This window comes from Lissotriton helveticus, chromosome 1_1 (genome assembly GCF_964261635.1).
Source record: "Lissotriton helveticus chromosome 1_1, aLisHel1.1, whole genome shotgun sequence".
Taxonomy (NCBI): domain Eukaryota; kingdom Metazoa; phylum Chordata; class Amphibia; order Caudata; family Salamandridae; genus Lissotriton; species Lissotriton helveticus.
Window position 1 is genome coordinate 1,715,633,352 of NC_136057.1, and position 12,603 is coordinate 1,715,645,954.

The window sequence follows — 12,603 nt, forward strand, 5'->3', positions numbered from 1 at the left end:
CCCTCTTTCCCTTCCTCTACTCCAAGCAGTCTTATGTTGTTGCGTCTCTGTCTGTTTTCAAAATCTTCAAGTTTCCAAAGTATATCAGATTCTGTTTTCTCCTGTCCCTGTCTAGATTCCTGAAGCTTTACCACCTCATCTTCCATTTTACTCGTCCTCTGCTCAACCTCCGTCAATCTACTAGTGACTTCAGTATACATTTCATGTACTTTGTGTAGAGATCTCTGTATTTTTTTATTAGCCCGCTTGGCTCTTTTACTCTCCAACCGAGCTTCTCCTTGTATCTGTTTCAGTGTAGAAAGAACAAGATCAAATCTGTCTGAGTGTAAATCTGAAGAGCCTTGGTGTTGGTTCTGGGTCTGTTCCCGTTCCTTTACCTCATACCATCCAGCACCACTATTCCCTTCTTGATGACTCTGCGAGCTGATTGTCTTATCACATGGCAGATTTTTAACTACTCCTCTTTGCAGCGTGCTATCTGCTCTATTGGTTCTCGTGCGAGCCCTCCCCCTGGGTTTATAAGATTTTTTGATTTTCGGGTTTCCTTTTAAAGCAATATTATTCTGCTCCGACTCTAATCCTGAAGACTCACCGTCTGATACTTCAGAGCCGCTTGATAAAGAGTGATCTGTTTCTGTTTCTGTCTCTGCAGGTGAGGAAGAACTCAAGCCCATTTCATCATGGTTCTCTCCCTCTTCCTTTTCCACTTCCTCCTTATCGGCATCATCGCTCTCATCGTTAGATGGTACACTGAGAGATCATTCTCCCATGATGTTTTCATTTCTTCTCCGATTCATATTCCTTGAATCTAGTAATGAGGCATTACCAGATCTAGCCGGCTCGAGAAAATCCATTTTAATATTTTTTTGGGGGATTGCACCGCTACTTGGGTTTACTCCAATCGGTATGCTTACCGCATCTACTGTAGAACAGATGGGTGCTTTTTGCTGGATGAGATTTTCCATTTGGTCACTATGTTTTGTTACATACTCGGCTGTGTTAGCCTGTTTGTCTGCCTGCCTAGACGATGATTGCTATCCCTCCTCCTAGGAATTACTGTCCTAAGACAGAAAAGACAACTGGCACCTCCCCTTTAAGATTTACAAGAATCTAGGCACTTTGCCTTTAAGAAACTCAGAGAGCCCTATGCTCCCAGCATGCACCACAGGTGGCAGTTAGGTCAGTTCTTTTTTCCGGCTCCTTCTGTGAGGATTCTGGAGCTTGAGCTCAACAGTGTTTTGACTTTTTAGTCAGAAATTGTTATTTTTCTTGCTGTTTAGCAATTTTCCTGTGCTGAAAGAAGTTTTATCTTCTTTTTCTGACAGAAATATTTCACCTTTTTCTCTCAAAATGCCAGGTCTCTTCAGAAATTGTCCATCCTGTGGAAAAAAGATGGCTATGTCGGATCCACACTACGTGTGTATCGCCTGTCTTCCTTCTACTCATAAGGTAGACACCTGTTATCACTGCAAAAGGTTTTCCTCAAGAACCCTCCGTGATAGAGAGAGGATTCGGCTTCAGGCGGTGGTGGAGAAAGGAAAGTCCCGTCCAGAAAGTGGCCTTGGGGATCAAGAGCCCTGCTCTCATCAACAGCATCGACACCGACTCCAGTCTGCCTCTACAACATCTAGAAAAAGGCAGATTCCAGATTGTTCGGCGTCGCAGCCACCATCGAAGAAAAGGTCTGAACAGTCTCCAACGTCGAGACAGGGTAAGTCTCCGTCGTCGAGAAAGGCCTCGACGTCGAAACGTCCTACTTTGGACCCGAGGTATGGTCAAGATGCGGGTCTATCGACGTCGAAACATACATCATCGTCTAGACACCCATTGACGTTGAGACACTCCGTCACCTCACCGTAGGTCGATATCGAGAAGCTTGCCGACGTCAAAGAGACCTGAAGGCCAGTCGACGTCGAGAGCAGTTCACCACTCGATGTCGAGATCACCACGACATCGAGGACGTTCAACGTCGAAGTCACCACAACGTTGACGTCATTCAAAGTCAAAGTCACCACGACGTCATGCCAGGTCGACGTCGAGGTCCCCTTTGAAGACGTCGAAATCTGCACAGCCCTTGACTCCTACAGGGCAGCGCCATGGTTCGGTGTAGAGAGAGAGGCATTTGTTGACGTCGAGGCCATCGACGTCGAGAGACAAGGAACATGCTGGAGCCTCGGAGGAGGTTGCTGGTGCATCTCACTCTCCCTCAAGATCTTTATTACCGGTACTCCATATTGTACAGGTTTCACCGGAGGGCTCTCCAGAAGTTGGGGAACAACCTCGGCGGAAGAAATCTAGGACTCTCAGCAGACCTGGGTCGGAGTACTCCCGTACCTACTCTCCTTCCTGCCTGTCAATATCTCCAATTCAAACAACTCGGAGATCTCCACGAAGATCAAGAACACCCACAGTGGTATCTTCCAGAAGAAGAACACCAACTAGATCACGTTCTCCATGATCCCATCATAGGCATTTAAGGGATAGATCTAGATCTTTTCATTCTTCACCAAAGAAGAGGCCATGAAGATCTCGCACCTGGTCTACCTCTTCTACTAAGACCTCTATGAGGGATTATTCTCCTACTTGTACCTCTACACCTCCATCAAGAGTTTCGCCTGTGGGCGATCTCACTACCTTCAATGAGGTGTTATGCCGAGGAGCAAGCAAGTTAAATATAACGATGTTGGTTCCTACTGTTTCTACCTCAGTAATCTTCGAGACCCTGCATCACCGTTCCTCAGCCAGGCCGTTGCTCCCACTTGTTCCTGGCATTATTGATCTTGCCACTCAGACTTTTCTAACTCCTGCAACAGTGGGTTCTGTGCCATCACGAATAGCTAAGAAATATAAGGCCCCTGATCAGGATCCATTATTTCTCTTCCAGGGGATCCTCATCAATAGTCATAAGCACTAGAATATTTCCGCCCATGCGCGGGACCCCGGAAACACAATCATATATGTGCCCCACATATATGCATTTCCATATATATATATACATATATATATATATCTATACTACTATAATAAAGTAAGAACTTTTCAGGCTTTGAGGTGGGTAAACTCGGGAACCACTGCGCCGTTCTACACACCTGATACACAGTTGAAATCGTCAGGGTGTGTAGATGGTTATAGGCTATATAAATATAAAAAATAAATGGTATTTACAAAATTTATATTAAAAAAAAAAGTAGTCCCTCCAAAGTAGCGCCGGCCGCGACGTGCGTGCTCACGTCAGGAGCACGGTGAGGAGCGGCGTCCATGGCGCGGGGAGGAGCGGTGACGTGAGGAGCAGCGGACAGGCCAGCGGCGGTGCGAGCAGCGGAGAGGCGGACATGGCGCGGGGGAGGAGCGGCAGCGGACAGGCGGTGAGGAGCAGAGTGGCGAGGAGCGGTGAACTGAGGAGCGGCGGCTGAGGTAAGGCTCTGGGGACAATGTCGGGGCAGGCGGGTGTCGGACCAGACGGGGGACGGGTAGTTACAACAGAACAGACTGCAACAGAACATATCGGCTGAGGAAAGACAATGTCGGGCAGGCGTGGGTCAGGGCAGGCGGGGCACGGGGACTAACAAGGTGACGGGTGAAACATTTTGCACGTACTACTGTCCACGGGAAGTTACAGCAGAACAGATCGGCTGAGGAAAGGCAATGTCGGGGCAGGCGGGGGACGGGGACTAACAAGGTGACGGGTGGAACATTTTGCATATACTACTGTCCGACCTCCATTGACTCAGGACAGGCGGGGGTCGGGCCAGGTGGGAAAACAGATCGGCTGAGGAAAGGCAATGTCGGGGCAGGCGGGGGTCGGGGCAGGCGTGGGACGGGGCGGGCGGGGGCACGGGCGGGGGCACGGGCTGCTGGGCAATGTCGGGGGAGGCAGGGGTAGGGGAAGCCTGAATGCTCCCGGACAAGGTCGGAACGGGCTGCTAGTATATATATATGGCGGATGGCTGGTGGAATATTTAAATAAATCACCGAAAATATTAGCACTAAATATGGGCTCACTCTCGTTATTCTGTTCGACTGTGGAAAAGAATGGCGTTTCGTTCATATATATATATATATATATATATATTTCAAAAGTCCGAAATCAACCCAGCTTGCGCTCACGCTGACAACGAAAATTGAGAAAAGCCACAAACTCCGTGCTCTCGTTTTCAGTGCTCTTTATTCGTGAATAACAGCCCACCAGTCGCCATGACGCGTTTCGCCTTAGCCGAGGCTTGATCACATGTCACATGTATATATATATATATATATATATATATATAAATAAGCAACTGCAGCCTCATACACACCAGAGCTGAATAATGCTGCAAGGACTCCCTATTATATCATCAAAACATGCATTAGAAACAGGGAAAAACAAAAATAAAACATGTTTTGAATCAGTTGTAATGCTTAGCAGACAGCAGAAACTCTCATAAAGGACTGAAAGCATAGACAGCTCCCAGGCTGCATTGCAAAAACACAGTCTAAAAAGACTGAAAAGCTAACTCATAGCAACATAGAGATAAACTGGCACTGTGCCTTTAAGGCACTCATGACCCCCAGCTTCCTATCATGCCTCAGGGGTGACAGGTAGGTCAGTTGTTCTTTCCGGCTCCTTCAGGACGGATCCTGGTTACACACCTCTACTTCTTTCTGATTTTAGTCAGAAATATTCTTTGTTTTTCACAACGTCTTCCACCTTCTGAAGTAAGGCTCTGTCATTTTTTGACAGTTTTGGGCATATTTTAACACTCTCTTTTTGACTCCTGTCCTTCTTGTAGTAAAAAGAAGGCCAAGACAGACTCTCATGAGGTCTGTATCCTTTGTTTGCCTAAAGAACATGACCCTAAGACCTGTCCTCATTGCCAAACCCTGTCCAAGAGAACCTTGAAGGACAGAGAAAAGATTCGCCTGTATGGATTGGCAGAAAAATCTTCAAGAGGAAGGTCTCCGGTGAGGAAGGGTTCCAAGAGGTCTAGGACTCCATGCGGCGTCTCGTCCATTGCTCCCCTTGGTTCCGGGGATTCTAGACCCTGTAATGGACACCTTCCTGACGCCAGCCACAATCAAGGCGGTGTCGGCTCGAATCCAAAAGAAGTACAAGCCGGCTTCTTTAGACCCCGACTTTTTGAAGACGGATCCGCCTGCAGATTCAGTAATCGTTGCGGCAGCACGGAAGACTCATGCTGTCACTGCATCTTCATCGGTCCCCCCGATAAGGAAAGCAGGTCCCAGGACTCTTGGGGACGTAAGGTTTGCAACTCGGCGGCTTCAACCCTAAAGGTCTCCAGTGCGGCTGCTTTGTTAGGTTGCTATGACAGGGCCTGGTGGGACTCCTTGGACCGCTTCAAAGAGACGCTACCCAAAGAGGATCAGAAGGACTTTGATGAGATCGTCACCCAGGGATCAGTTGTTGCAAACCAAATGATAGGCGCGGCAGCGGACGGCGCTACGCTATTGGCGCATTCTTATGCTCCTGGAGTCTGCACTAAAAAATCCTCGTGGTTGAGGCTGACAGGTCTCAAGCCTGATGCGCAACAGAGAATACTAAATCTCCCATTTACTGGCTCCTCTCTATTTGGCACTCATGCAGATGAGGAGATGGGCAGAATGAAAGCAGAGCTTGACACCCTCAAGGCCGTCGGCTTGGAAAAGAAGAAACAAATTCAAACGTTGATACAGGCCCAACCAGCGCAAGGGATCCCAACAGAGGGTTCAAACCCCTCAATGGTCCCAGGGGAAAAACCAGGGCATGTCTCAACATCAGGGCCGTAAATCGAACGGAGGTAGAGGTGGACACCAGCAACAGTCCTCTACCACAGCTAGAACAGGAGGAAAACCATGAGCAGTGGCTTCCTGTGGCGCCATTGCCCACTCCAGTTGGAGGAAGTGCTTCACATCATCTGGCAGAGTGGGGCAGTATCACAAAAGATCGTTGGGTGCTCAATATACTGCGCAATGGATACACACTACGTTTCTGTGTGCTTCCAAAGGACATTCCTCCAAAAAGATCTCGTCCTCACCAACTAAAGTTGCTCCGACAGGAGGTGAAAGCTCTTCTTCCAAAGCAAGCCATAGAAAAGGTACCTCCCTCCCAGCGAGGGAAGGAAGTCTACTCCAGGTACTTTCTTGTGCCCAAAAAAGATCAGGAGCACAAGTTCAGACCTATCCTGGATCTTCGCCTACTGAAAAGAGTAATCGTGAAGGAGAAGTTTCGCATGTTGGCCCTTCATCAAATATGTCCACATCTGCAAGTAGGAGATTGGATGTGTTCGTTGGACCTCAAAGATGCGTACTTCCACATGCCCATTGCTCTGCGTCATCGCAAATATCTGAGGTTTATGGTCAGACACAATCACTATCAGTACAAAGTCTTACCCTTCAGGCTCAAGTCTGCCCTACGAGTCTTTACTAAGTGAATGGCAGTGTTGGCAGCCGCCCTTCACAATAGAGGTCTGTTCGTCTACCCTTACTTGGACGATTGGCTTCTCAAAGGCCATCTCCTCGACAAGTAAGGAGCGACTTCCAAGTTTGTCTGCAGCAGTTACACGACCTGGGCCTTCATGTCAACATGGAGAAGTCCGTGCAGCAGCCCACTCAGACGATCCACTATCTAGGATCTACTCTGGATACAAACAAAGGAAGAGCGTTTCCTTTGGAGGAGAGACTTTCTTCAATGCAGCAGAAGTGCAGGATTCTGCTCCAGACAGAACACCCAGCAGTCCGGCAAGTTGCATCTCTGCTGGGGTCAATGGCCTCCTGCATATTTCTCATCCCCAACGCCAGGCTGAGAATGCGACTGTTGCAGAAAGATCTAGAAGACAAATGGGATCAGGCAACGGGTCGCTGGGAAGATTGGATCGTGCTCTCCCAAGCAGCAAAATCATCCATCAAGTGGTGAACTCGGCCTCAAAATCTGTTGGTGGGAGTCCCCTTTCACCATCCAGTTCCAGTGCAATCGTTAGTAACGGATGCATCTCTGCAGGGGTGGGGGTCACACATGGTGTGCCTTCAAATGCAGGGCCGGTGGTCCACAAAGGGACAGTCCTACCACATAAACATGTTGGAGCTACGAGCAGTCCACCTGGCTCTGAAAGCTTTTCTACCTTCGATCAAGTCCAACTCAGTCCTGATCCAAACAGACACACAACCACCATGTTTTATCTAAACAAGCAGGTGGGTACATGCTCTCGCCCTCTCTTCCTGGAGTCTCAAGCGATCTGGGGTACTAGCCCAAAACCTCTCCGTAGTAGCAGTGCACCTTCCAGGAGAGCAGAATGTCAAAGCAGACGTACTCAGTCGGCACTTCGAAGATTAGCCAGACTGCGTGCTACACGACGAGGTAGTGGCAGATCTTTTCCATCGATGGAGTCGTCCATTAATAGATTTGTTTGCAGACGACAAAAACAAAAAAATGCCACTCCTTCGCATCCAGATTCCACTGTCCAGGGACAAAGGGAATGCACTTTTGATGTATTGGTCAGGGACATTTGCCTTCGCCGTTCCTCCTCTGCCTCTGATCCCGAAGGTGGTGTCCAAGCTCATCAGATCCAACATGAAAATTATTCTGATAGCTCCAGACTGGCCAGTTGTCGGTGCTCCCACATAGGAGACTGCCTTGCAGAGCGAACCTACTGACCAAGATGGACGGGAAGATTCTCCATCCCTGCCTTCCCTCACTGAACTTGGCAGCATGGCTCCTGAGGTCACTTGAAATTGCCACAAGATTGCATGCACATTTTGAAAGAGGCTAAGAGGCCCTCCACAAGAGCATCATATGCGTTCAAGTGGAAGAGGTTCTTCCTTTGGTGTGTTGAAAATCACTTTGACCCTACGAAGGGGCAGGAGAATGTCATTCTTTCTTACCTTCTGTATCTAGCTAAAGCAGGTTTGAAATATGCTTCAATCAGGGTTCATTTGTCAGCCATTACAGCGTACAGATAGTCGCCCAGCCAACCTTCCTTTTTCCAAGTGCAGGTGGTTAAGGACTTCTTACAGGGGTTGAAGAAAGTATATCCCCCTGTTCTAAACCCTTCTCCTCCATGGGAGTTGAATCTGGTGCTGTCCAAATTAAAGGGTCCTCCTTTTGAGCCCATTCACAAGGCTTCTTTACAGCATCTGATGTTGTGACCCTATTTAAATATTCCAGATTCATGACCTTATGTGGTTATAACAAATCATATCCTTATAAAGGCATAGGAATTATATCCATATTTAGTCATAGCCAATGCAGTCCAAATACGGCAAGGCTACTCCCATAGACTCCTAGAAAGTACAACGCGTTCTTTAAACAAACCAAGCCTCCAGCAGCCCGGGAATTTCCTCTGCTTTTGTTTTGATTTGTCCAAGAACTCCTGGAGTCCTGAAAGAACTGTAAGTTCTTAGTGACATCTTATGTCCAACCTTACGTCAAACTCGGCACCTTGCAGGTATAAATATACCGACATCTGCCTTAGCAAACACACGGTGGTATGGAGCAGATCGGCTATCTACTTACCCGAAGCCCAGCTGTAGCGAGAGCCGAAGGAAGCCGACCCTCCCATTGACGCACCGAAAGAGACGCTGCCTTTTCTCCTGCCGAGAAATCCAGCTCCAGTGTTTCCAGTCACCCTTGCGGGTTGCTGGGAGATCGAGTCATGAGAACGAGATACAAGTCCTCCTCTATTCTATAACCAAGGGATTGGTGTCACTACAACGCGGTTTTTTACAACGCATTCCGTTACATCGGAATTTTTACAACGCAGGATCCATTACATCGGATGCCATTACAACACATGGCATTACATAGCAGATGCTATTACAACGCATGGCATTACATCGTAAGTATAGGTAAGTATACCTTTTTAAAAAAAATGTAATTAAGTTAATTTAATTAATTTAATTTAATTAATTTAATTAAAATACATTTTAAAATAGTAATTAATTTAATTTAATAGATTTAAATCTAATATAATGAAATTAATTTAATTTAAATATTTTTAAAATTGTAATTAAATTAAATTAATTAAAATAATTTATTTAATTTAATTAATTTAATTAAAAAAATGTAATTAATATAATATAATTAATTTAATTTAATAAATATATTTTAATTAATTTATAAATGGTAAATATAATTTAATTAGCCCTAAGCACAAACCCAACCCTGAACCCTAAAACACCCCTGTACCCCAAAACCCAAACCCTGCCCTGAAACCTAAAAACACCCCTGTACCCCAAAACCCAAACCCTGCCCTGAAACCTAAAAACACCCCTGTACCCCAAAACCCAAACCCTGCCCTGAAACCTAAAAACACCCCTGTACCCCAAAACCCAAACCCTGCCCTAAAACCTAAAAACACCCCTTTACCCCAAAACCCAAACCCTACACTAAAACCTAAAAACACCCCTGTACCCCAAAACCCAAACCCTGCCCTGAAACCTAAAAACACCCCTGTACCCCAAAACCCAAACCCTTTAATTATAATTAATATTAATTACATTTATTAAATAAAAATTAAATACTTACCTATACTTACGATGTAATGCCATGCGTTGTAATAGCATCTGCTATGTAATGCCATGCGTTGTAATGGCATCCGATGTAATGGATCCTGCGTTGTAAAAGTTCTGTTGTAATAGACTCCCGTTGTAAAAGTTGCGATGTAACGGTGCATCACCATAACCAAGGTACGGAGCTGATTAGATCCTTAGAGAATTCTTGATTCAGATTCTTGGCAAAAACTATCTTAACTCAAACTGCAGCACACTTACTCCTTTCCACGTACTAGGCTTAGGCTAGGTACACCGGGGTAGGCGTATTTTAGAAACACCAGTTGAGTACGTTTAGTCAACTTTTATCATTGTATGTATTTTATCCGTTTTAAGTATCTTATGGCTCAGAAACCCTATAAATGCCTTTTCAGTATTTTCATAATACTCTTTTTACTGTACGCACTTTACTTTATGACAAGTATTGCAATTGTGGCAATTCATTTCTCTTGCATGAGAAAGAAGACTGCTCAATAAATAACCACTTTTATTGAAAACGCCCGTCTCTTTATTTCTCTGCACTCCTGGTGAAACTAAGCATGCACGATTGACTGAGTGAAATAGCTGTCTATTGTTTTCCGCGACTCTGGAGATATACTCCTTATTCTGGGGGGAGCAAAGTTGTCATGTTTATGCGGTTGTCAGAAACTAATCCCTTCTTGTTTATTCAGGAGAGTTAACTCCTTCCTGTTCACTCGAGAAAGTTTCTAGTGACCTCTGAGCTATCTGGCATTCATAATTAGGTCTAACATATTCAATAGAGACCTAGGCGACCTCGGTCCTATGTCTAAACTATCGTTTATGTTATTCCAATGCGCAGAGCCTATTGGGAATATAGGAACTACACTACACTGACGTGGAAGGCCGCTTTTCTGGTAGCGATAACATCAGCGCGCAGAGTAAGTGAAATCCAAGCGCTGTGTGCAAAAGAGCCTTACACCGTTTTTCACCATAACAGAGTTGTATTAAGGGCTCACCCTTCTTTTCTGCCTAAGGTTGTGTCTGATTCTCATATTAATCAGTCAATCTCCCTGCCATCCTTTTTTCCAAACCCCTCGACTCCTGGGGAGAAGTCGCTGCATTCCTTGGACCTCAAAAGAGTGCTTAAATTCTATCTAGAGGGTACCAAGGGCATAAGAAAAACAGATCAATTATTCTTGAATTATGGTGCCATGAGAACACGCTTCCCAGCCACTAAAAGATCCATTTCCAGATGGATCGTGTCCTGCATAAATTTGGCTTACCAGTCGGCTAAAAAACCCTTGTTGTTGTCGCCTAAAGCACACTCCACTAGGGGGAAAGCGGCCACAGTGGCTTTCGTGCATGATGTTCCAATGTCAGAAATTTGCAAGGCTGCAACCTAGAGATCGGTTCACACCTTCACAAGGCATTACTGCCTAGAATCGGATTCCAGGGCTGATACTCAAGTGGGCCAAGCTCCTTGAGGAATGTTTTCGGATAGTGTTTTATCTGTCCAGGCTTGGTTATCTAAGCTGATTGGTTAATTTACCGTTCTGTGCCTTTACCCGCAGGGGGATGAGGTGAGGCTTGCTATTCTATTCTAGTGCTTATGACTATTGATGAGGATCCCCTGGAAGAGAAGGATTAGTTACTTACCTGTAGTAATCCTAGTTCTCTTCCAGGGGTATCCTCATCAAAGTCATAATCAACCCTCCCGCCTCCCCGGGCAAAGGATTCTTGTATTTTTAAAGGTATTGTCAACTCTTTGTGCTACGGCTTTTTGAGTCACCGCAAAGAACAACTGACCTAACTGTCACCCCTGAGGCATGATGGGAAGCTGGGGGTCATGAGTGCCTTAAAGGCACGGTGCCAGTTCATCTCTATGTTGCTATGAGTTAGCTTTTCAGTCTTTTTAGACTGTGTTTTTTCAATGCTGCTTGGGAGCTGTCTATGCTTTCAGTCCTTTATGAGAGTTTCTGCTGTCTGCTAAGGATTAAAACAGATTCAAAACATGTTTTATTGTTGTTTTTCCCTGTTTCTAATGCATGTTTTCATGATATAATGGGGAGTCCTTGCAGCATTATTCAGCTCTGGTGTGTGTATGAGGCTGCAGTTGCATATATATATATATATATATTCACCACTTGGCTCCCTTCCTCTCCCGTTAGGCGCTGCTCTTTCTTGGCCGCGTTACTCCTGCGGTTGAGCCAACCGCTAATTATTACAACAGGTTTCCCCAGTCCTGGAGACGGTTTGGAGTCGCAGAAAATCGGAATCAATCGCTTATTTTCAAAGTTCCATTTATTTCATCAATTGCAGGGGGGATCAAAAAACAAAAGCAACCAACGCGTTTCGACAGCGTCCGCTGTCTTGGTCACGGTCAGTTTCGTGTTTGTGCTCACAGGTTTTAAGGACAAAACAAACAATGTAAGTTACACCTCCCTGGGCGTGTTCATGACGTTATCACTAGTCACATGATAGTATATTACAGATAACAAGACTTCTGGGAGAGGTAGTTTTACCACATTTTGATTTTAACACTGTTGTTTAAAATCATTTTCTATGCAACTAGCACAATAAAAAAAAACTTTTTTCATTGGTTTGAAAATGTCCTAAATTATAATACCGCTATTTGAACTCAAAGAACTGCCCTCCAGTGGGCAAACCAACACTGATGCTCATTGTTTGGCTATCGCTTTTTTAACTCAAAGGGATATGGCCCTCTAGTGGGCGAAGTAATACTTGAACAATAAACAACCATTTTAGAACATTGTTGTCAATAGATTATTGAACATGTTATTTATAATGTTGGGTGCGGTATCCTGTAACCAGTGAGCTATATCAAAAAGAGTGAAAAACAGGTGAAGGGAGTGAAAAAAACAATAGTGTTATATTAAAATAAGGAATTGTATATATGGTAAGCAGGATAACTTAGGAAGGTCAATCAATAGTTATTATTCATTCTCAAAGATGTATATACAGTTCTTCGGATTGATTGAGCCCATACGGAGCCATAGTTCTGAAGGTTAGGATGTGTCGTGACTCTTTGCGTCGAAGAAGTCTTTCATTGTGGCCACCCCTTGTTGAGATGTTCATTGTCTCAATTCCCCAGAAGCGTAGCTG